The sequence below is a fragment of the Triticum aestivum genome, chromosome 5A (assembly GCF_018294505.1).
Source record: "Triticum aestivum cultivar Chinese Spring chromosome 5A, IWGSC CS RefSeq v2.1, whole genome shotgun sequence".
NCBI lineage: Eukaryota > Viridiplantae > Streptophyta > Magnoliopsida > Poales > Poaceae > Triticum > Triticum aestivum.
This window is the reverse complement of record NC_057806.1, coordinates 421089558-421098743: the sequence shown is the minus strand read 5'-3', so window position 1 is coordinate 421098743 and position 9186 is coordinate 421089558.

The following is a 9186-nucleotide window of genomic DNA, read 5'->3' as shown; positions in this document are numbered from 1 at the left end:
CGGCGACCATCTGCGCCCGTTCGGGCTGGTGCCCGCGCCAGCGCCCTGCGCCCGCTGCCCGCACGCCCGTTCGGGCCACGCCCGATAGGCCCCTGGGGCCTATGACAGATGGGCCCCATGCCCATAACGTTTAAAAAAAGGAATTAAAAATAAAAATAAAAAATAAAAAATGATTTAATAAAATTAATTATTAATTAATTAATTATCTAATGAATTAATTAAGTTAATTAATCCGGTTTAATTAATTTAATTAACTAGTTAGGTTAATTAAATAGTAATTAAATTAACCTAATCACTAATTAAATTAACTAATCTGTAATTAACCTAAACAGAGAATGACAGGTGGGTCCCACTGGACCCACATGTCGTTGACCAGGTCAATGGTCAACGTTGACTGCTGACATCACCCTGATGTCATGCTGGCGTCATCATTTACTATTCTGGATAATGTTGGATTAAATAATTAATTAAATTACAGAAATTAATAAAATCTTTAGAAAATCATATCTTTTAATCCGTAACTCGGATTAAAATATTTTCAACATGAAAGTTGCTCAGAACGATGAGACGAATCTGGATACGCAGTCCGTTCATCCGCCACACACCCCTAACCTATCGAACCCGCAACATTCCCCCTCCAGCTCCTCTGCCCGAAAACACGAAACAACGGGGATATTTTCCCGAATGTTTCCCCCCTTAACCGGTACCACCTCATACCACGCTAGGGCACGCCTAGCATCGTTACTTGTCTTGTCATGCATCGATATGCATCTGTTTACATGGTATTCATTGTTTCTTCCCCCCTCTTCTCTCCGGTAGACTACGAGACCGACGCTGCTGCTGCCCAGTTCGACTACGGAGTTGACGACCTCTCTCTCTTGCTAGAGCAACCAGGCAAGCCCCCCCCCCCCTTGATCACCAGATATCGCCCATTCTACTCTATGCTGCTTGCATTAGAGTAGTGTATCATGTTACTGCTTTCCGTTATACCTATCCTGATGCATAGCCTGTCCTTGTTACTACTGTTGATACCTTTACCTTCAATCCTATATGCTTAGTATAGGATGCTAGTATATTCATCTGTGGGCCTGCATTCTTGTCCGTCAGCCGTGCTATACTATCGGGCCATGATCACTCGGGTGGTGATCACGGGTATATACTATATACTTTATACATGATACATGTGGAGACTAAAGTCGGGTCGGCTGGTGGAGCACCCGTGAGTGGATCTTTGTGGCGGAGCGACAGGGAAGGTTGAGACCGCCTAGGAGAGAGGTGGGCTTGGCCCTGTTCGGCGTTCACGGATACTTAACACGCTTAACGAGATCTTGGTATTTGATCTGAGTTGGCTACAAGCCTATACGCACTAACCATCTACGGGGGAGTAGTTATGGGTATCCCGGCGTCGTGGTATCAGCCGAAGCACTTTGTGACGTCAGCGACTGAGCGGCGCGCGCGGGATTGGAGTGGAATGCCACTAGGCTAGGTCTGCTTCTGGCCGCGTACGCAACGTGCAGGTGTGCTCAGGGCGATGGGCCCAGACCCCTGCGCGCTTAGCTTTAGACCGGCGTGCTGGCCTCTCCATTGAGCCTAGGCGGGGCTGCGATGTGTTGATCTTCCGTGGCCGGGCATGACCCAGGAAAGTGTGTCCGGCCAAATGGGATCAAGCGTGCTGGGTAAGTTGGTGCACCCCTGTAGGGAAGTTAATCTATTCGAATAGCCATGATCTTCGGTAACAGGATGACTTGGAGTTGTACCTTGACCTTATGACAACTAGAACCGGATACTTAATAAAACACACCCTTCCAAGTTCCACAGACAACCCGGTGATCGCTTTTCCACAGGGCGACGAGGGGAGGATCGCCGGGTAGGATTATGCTATGCGATGCTACTGGAGATGCTACTTGGAGGACTTCAATCTACTCTCTTCTACATGCTGCAAGACGGAGGCTGCCAGAAGCGTAGTCTTCGACAGTATTAGCTATCCCCCTCTTATTCTGGCATTCTGCAGTTCAGTCCACCGATATGGCCCGTTACATATATACCCATGCATATGTAGTGTAGCTCCTTGCTTGCGAGTACTTTGGATGAGTACTCACGGTTGCTTTTCTCCATCTTTTCCCCTTTCCCTTCTACCTGGTTGTTGCAACCAGATGCTGGAGCCCTGGAGCCAGACGCCACCGTCGACGATGATTCCTACTACACCGGAGGTGCCTACTGCTACGTGCAGGCTGCTGACGACGACCATGAGTAGTTTAGGAGGATCCCGGGCAGGAGGCCTGCGCCTCTTTCGATCTATATCCCAGTTTGTGCTAGCCTTCTTAAGGCAAACTTGTTTAACTTATGTCTGTACTTAGATATTGTTGCTTCCGCTGACTCGTCTATGATCAAGCACTTGTATTCGAGCCCTCAAGGCCCCTGGCTTGTATTATGATGCTTGTATGACTTATTTTATTTGTAGAGTTGTGTTGTGATATCTTCCCGTGAGTCCCTGATCTTGATCGTACACGTTTGTGTGTATGATTAGTGTACGATTAAATCAGGGGCGTCACATAGTTTAACTCTAGTGTAATATTATTTTAACTAGCTAGTTCAACTCTAGTGTATAATTATTTGTACTAGGTGATAGAGCTAGTTCAACTCTAGTGTGAAATTATTTGTACTAGGTTATAGATCTAGTTCAACTCTACTGTAAAACTATTTGAACTAGCCTATAGAGCTAAGTCAACTCTAGTGTAAAATTATTTGAACTAGCTTGTAGAGCTAGTTCAGCTCTAGTGTAAAGTTATTTGAACAAACATATAGAGCTAGTTTGACTCTAGTGTAAAATTATTTGAACTAGCTAGTTCAACTCTAGTGTATAATTATTTGTACTAGGTGATAGAGCTAGTTCAACTCTAGTGTGAAATTATTTGTACTAAGTTATAGATCTGGTTCAAGTCTACTGTAAAACTATTTGAACTAGCCTATAGACCTAAGTCAACTCTAGTGTAAAATTATTTGAACTAGCTTGTAGAGCTAGTTCAGCTCTAGTGTAAAGTTATTTGAACAAACATATAGAGCTAGTTTGACTCTAGTGTAAAATTATTTGAACTAGCTTGTAGAGCTAGTTCAACACCAGTGTAATATTATTTGTACTAGGTTATAGAGCTACTTCAACTCTAGTGTAAAATTATTTGTACTAGGTTATAGAGCTAGTTCAACTCGAGTGTAAAATTATTTGAACTAGCTTGTAGAGATAGTTCAACTCCAGTGTAATATTATTTGAACTAGCTTGTAGAGCTTGTTCAACTCTAGTGTAAAATTATTTGTACTAGGTTATAGAGCTAGTTCGACTCTAGTGTAAAATTGATTGTACTAGGTTATAGACCTAGTTCAACTCTAGTGTAAGATTATTTGAACTAGCTTGTAGAGCTAGTTGAACTCTAGTGTAAGATTATTGGTACTAGGTTATAGAGCTGGTTCTACTCTAGTGTAAAATTATTTGAACTAGCTTGTAGAGCTAGTTCAACTGTAGTGTAAAATTATTTGAACTAACTTGTTGAGCTGGTTCAACACAAGTTTAAAATTAATTGTACTAGGTTATGGAGCTAGTTCAACTATAGTGTATAATTATTTGTACTAGGTGATAGAGCTAGTTCATCTCTAGTGTAAAGTTATTTGAACTAGATTGTAGAGTTAGTTCAACTCTAGTGTAAAATTATTTGAACTAGCTTGTAGAGCAAGTTCAACTCTAGTGTAAAATTATTTGTACTAGGTTATAGATCTAGTTCAACTCTAGTGTAAAATTATTTGAACTAGCTTGTAGAGCTAGTTTAACTCTAGTGTAAAATTATTTGTACTAGGTTATAGAGCTAGTTCAACTCTATTGTATAATTATTTGTACTAGATGATAGAGCTAGTTTAACTCTAGTGTCAAATTATTTGTACTAGGTTATAGAGCTAGTTCAACTCTATTGTAAAACTATTTGAACTAGCCTCTAGAGCTAGGTCAACTCTAGTGTAAAATTATTTGAACTAGCTCGTAGAGCTAGTTCAACTCTAGTGTAAAATTAGTTGTACTAGGTTATAGAGCCAGTTCAACACTAGTCTAAAACTATTTGAACTAGCCTGTAGAGCTAGTTCAACTCTAGTGTAAAATTATTTGAACTAGCTTGTAGAGCTAGTTCAACTCTAGTGTAAAATTATTTGTACTAGGTTATAGAGCTAGTTCAACTCTAGTATAGAATTATTTGTACTAGGTTACAGAGCTAGTTCAACTCTAGGGTAAAATGATTTCAACTTGCTTGTTGAGCTAGTTTAAATCTAGTGTAAAGTTTTTTCAACTAGAGCTAGTTCGACTTTAGTGTAATATTATTTGAACTAGCTTGTAGATATAGCTCAACTCCACTGTAAAATTATTTGAACTAGCTTGTAGAGCTAGTTCACCTCTACTGTAAAATTATTTGAACTAGCTTGTACATCTAGTTCAAATCTAGTGTAAAATTATTTCTACTAGGTTATAGAGCTAGTTCAACTCTAGTGTAAAATTATTTGAACTAGCTTGTAGAGCTAGTTTAACTCTAGTGTAAAATTATTTGTACTAGGTTATAGAGCTAGTTCAACTCTAGTGTATAATTATTTGTACTAGGTGATAGAGCTAGTTCAACTCTAGTGTCAAATTATTTGTACTAGGTTATAGAGCTAGTTCAACTCTATTGTAAAACTATTTCAACTAGCCTGTAGAGCTAGGTCAACTCTAGTGTAAAATTATTTGAACTAGCTTGTAGAGCTAGTTCAACTCTAGTGTATAATTATTTGTACTAGGTTACAGATCTAGTTCAACTCTAGGGTAAAATGATTTGATCTAGCTTGTAGAGCTAGTTTAACTCTACTGTAAAGTTATTTGTATTAGGTTATAGAGCTAGTTCGACACTAGTGTAAAATTATTTGAACTAGCTTGTAGATATAGTTCAACTCCACTGTAAAATTATTTATACTAGGTTATAGATCTAGTTTAACTCTATTGTAAAATTACTTGAACTATGTTATAGAGCTAGTTCAACTCTAGTGTAAAATTATTTGTACTAGGTTATTGAGCTAGTTCAATACTAGTGTATAATTATTTGTACTAGGTGATAGAGCTAGTTCAACTCTAGTGTCAAATTATTTGTACTAGGTTATAGAGCTAGTTCAACTCTATTGTAAAACTATTTGAACTGGCCTGTAGAGCTAGGTCAACTCTAGTGTAAAATTATTTGAACTAGCTTGTAGAGCTAGTTCAACTCTAGTGTAAAATTATTTGTACTTGGTTCCAGAGCTAGTTCAACTCTAGGGTAAAATGATTTGAACTAGCTTGTAAAGCTAGTTTAACTCTAGTGCAAAGTTATTTCAACTAGAGCTAGTTCAACTCTAGTGTAATATTGTTTGAACTAGCTTGTAGATATAGCTCAACTCCACTGTAAAATTATTTATACTAGGTTATAGAGCTAGTTTAACTCTAGTGTAAAATTACTTGAACTAGATTGTAGATCTAGTTCAACTCTATTGTAAAATTATTTGAACTTGCTTTTAGAGCTAGGTCAACTCTAGTGTAAAATTATTTGAACTAGCTTGTAGAGCTAGTTCAACTCTAGTGTATAATTATTTGTACTAGGTGATAGAGCTAGTTCAACTCTAGTGTGAAATTATTTGTACTAGGTTATAGATCTAGTTCAACTCTACTGTAAAACTATTTGAACTAGCCAGTAGAGCTAAGTCAACTCTAGTGTAAAATTATTTGAACTAACTTGTAGAGCTAGTTTAACTCTAGTGTAAAGTTATTTGAACTAACATATAGAGCTAGTTCAACTCTAGTGTAAAATTATTTGAACTAGCTTGTAGAGCTAGTTCAACTCCAGTGTAATATTATTTGTACTAGGTTATAGAGTTACTTCAACTCTAGTGTAAAATTATTTGTACTAGGTTATAGAGCTAGTTCAACTCGAGTGTAAAGTTATTTGAACTAGCTTGTAGAGCTAGTTCAACTCTAGTGTTATATTATTTGAACTAGCTTGTAGAGCTAGTTCAACTCTAGTGTAAAATTATTTGTACTAGGTTATAGAGCTAGTTCAACTCTAGTGTAAAATTGTTTGTACTAGGTTATAGACCTAGTTCAACTCTAGTGTAAGATTATTTGAACTATCTTGTAGAGCTAGTTGAACTCTAGTGTAAGATTATTTGTACTAGGTTATAGAGCTGGTTCTACTCTAGTGTAAAATTATTTGAACTAGCTTGTAGAGCTAGTTCAACTGTAGTGTAAAATTATTTTAACTAACTTGTTGAGCTAGTTCAACACAAGTTTAAAATTAATTATACTAGGTTATGGAGCTAGTTCAACTCTAGTGTATAATTATTTGTACTAGATGATAGAGCTAGTTCAACTCTAGTGTAAAATTATTTGAACTAGATTGTAGAGTTAGTTCAACTCTAGTGTAAAATTATTTGAACTAGCTTGTAGAGCAAGTTCAACTCTAGTGTAAAATTATTTGTACTAGGTTATAGATCTAGTTCAACTCTAGTGTAAAATTATTTGAACTAGCTTTTAGAGCTAGTTCAACTCTAGGGTAAAATGATTTGAAGTAGCTTGTAAAGCTAGTTTAACTCTAGTGCAAAGTTATTTCAACTAGAGCTAGTTCGACTCTAGTGTAATATTGTTTGAACTAGCTTTTAGATATAGCTCAACTCCACTTTAAAATTATTTATACTAGGTTATAGAGCTAGTTTAACTCTAGTGTAAAATTACTTGAACTAGATTGTAGATCTAGTTCAACTCTATTGTAAAATTTTTTGAACTTGCTTGTAGAGCTAGGTCAACTCTAGTGTAAAATTATTTGAACTAGCCAGTAGAGCTAGTTCAACTCTAGTGTATAATTATTTGTACTAGGTGATAGAGCTAGTTCAACTCTAGTGTGAAATTATTTGTACTAGGTTATAGATCTAGTTCAACCCTATTACCCCGAACTCGTGCACGGGCAGTTGCAGCCCCCCCGCGGCAAGGTTTGCTGGGTGACCGCCAGGACCCTCCGTGGTTCCCTTAAAGACCATTCAAGAACAAAGTACTCAAGCCAAGGCCCCGGCAAGAGGAGCTTGCCGGGAAGGCCAACCAAGGCCCCGGCAAGGGGAGCTTACCGGGAAGAGTCGAGACCCTGGCAAGAGGAGCTTGCCGGGAAGACCACGCAAGACATACCAAGAAAGCTTGCCGCGACGCGCCTTGCGTCCCGGCAAGATCCGGCGAGCGACAAGCTTCCGGAAGCGACAAGACGACGGCTGCGGCAAGGAGCTTGCCGCGGGAAACTCCCACCGCGTGCCCGCGCTCCAGCTCACCTGCTAACGTGTCGCTCTGGGACTCTCCCAGAGCGCACGTGGCGGGAGGCCGTGCAGCTAGGGGTACATGGCGGCAAGCGGAGATGAAGAGAAGCCCATCGTGGCAAACGGTGGCGCTCCTAATGGTCACCTTTTGCACTGTTTAGGAGACTCAGACAGGCATTTAATGCCCTTGTCCCTGCCGTCAGAGTTAGGTAGGGTACACTGTATCCACAGTAGCGGTAGCTATACCTACCACATCCTTTTTCCGTTTTTACCCTTCCTGTCTGCGTTGCCCCCTGTTGGTGACCCCTTGATTATAAAAGGAGGCCCAAGGGCAACGTAGGGGGGGTTCCGCATTTCGGGAACTCAGAAGAACACTCTCACGCTCAGTCTGGCAGCGTCCATCGCTCCTAAGCAAGAATCTAATATACACAAACAAGCAGCAGTAGGGTTTTACGCATCCGTGCGGCCCGAAGCTGGGTAAAAATCGCCCCGCGTGCACTGCCTCGATCCGCTCTTTGCGCGCTCTCCGCCCCCCACCAAACCGAAAGGTGCCCTGTCCCCATAGGTGTTGGCGGGAATCAGCATCGCCCCCGGCATCTCTGGCGCGCCAGGTAGGGGGGCGTCGAGATCGCGCGAACCCGATCCAGCGTGCACGCAAAGCTAGATCTTCATCGTCATGGCTCCCATGGAGCGGGCGAGCAAAAGAACAGCGCCAGTGCGGCAACAAAAAAAGCTAAGTCATGCAAATTTTAGATATTTCCTTTCTATATAAGGTTATCCGCCTCGGAGATCTTGTTCTTTGTACGAAAAACCTATGCGCGGAGGAATCAACTCGTAGCTAGCCGCACCCTTACTTTGTTTCGAGTCCGCTCAACAACTTAAGCGAGCTGCTAGCGCCCTTACTTTGCTTCAAGTCCGCTCAGCAACTTAAGTGAGACGCTAGCGCCCTTACTTTGTTTTCGAGTCCGCTCAACAACTTAAGCGAGCTGCAGCTAGTTGCGACGAGATTACTTGTCGGTAGCGACCCTGCCAGCAGGCTGCTGAAGTTCCGCACTCGGCGCTCGTGGCAAGGGTGCCTGCACCGGCAAGTTTCCATAGAAAGCGTAGGGTGGACGTACAAAGAAGGGTTGAACAGGAAAATAGCATGCGTTATTTACTTAAGATTTCTGCACAGACCTGTGTGCCAAGGAGCCTTCTCGGGACTAGTTGCGCTCCATGATTGCCTCGAGTCTGCTCGGCAACTTGTGCGGTTGCACTAGAACCAAGAAGGTAAACCTTTCCGGGAGGCGTTGTTCCCGAATAGCCGCTAAGGGCCCGTTCCCTCAAGCGCTATTGGCTGGATCATACGCACCGGAAAGCATTCCGGCAGGCACAGGGAATATGCAGCAAAAGTCGAAATTCGCGAGCAAGTTGAGTGCACTTCGGATGCTAATCACTTGCTATGTTTGAACGCAGTTATGGCCCGGGGGCTGGCAACGCCCTTAAGGCCAATATCTCCGGCGTCAAGAACGACGACGCTCTTTGCAATAAGCCTTTCCGGCAACGATCCTGCCGGGAGCCGGTGTCAAGAGCGACGAAGTTCTTCGCCCAAAGTCTTCCTGGCAACCAGCTTGCCGGAAGCTGGCATTGAGAACGTCAAAGTTCTCTGCTGAAAATGAAAGTCTTCCTGGCAACCAGCTTGCTGGAAGCCGGCATCGAGAACGTCAAAGTTCTCTGCTGAAGATAAAAGTCTTCCTGGCAACCAGCTTGCCGGAAGCCGGCATCGAGAACGTCAAAGTTCTCTGCTGAAAATGAAAGTCTTCCTGGCAACCAGCTTGCCGGAAGCCGGCATCGAGAACGTCAAAGTTCTCTGCTGAA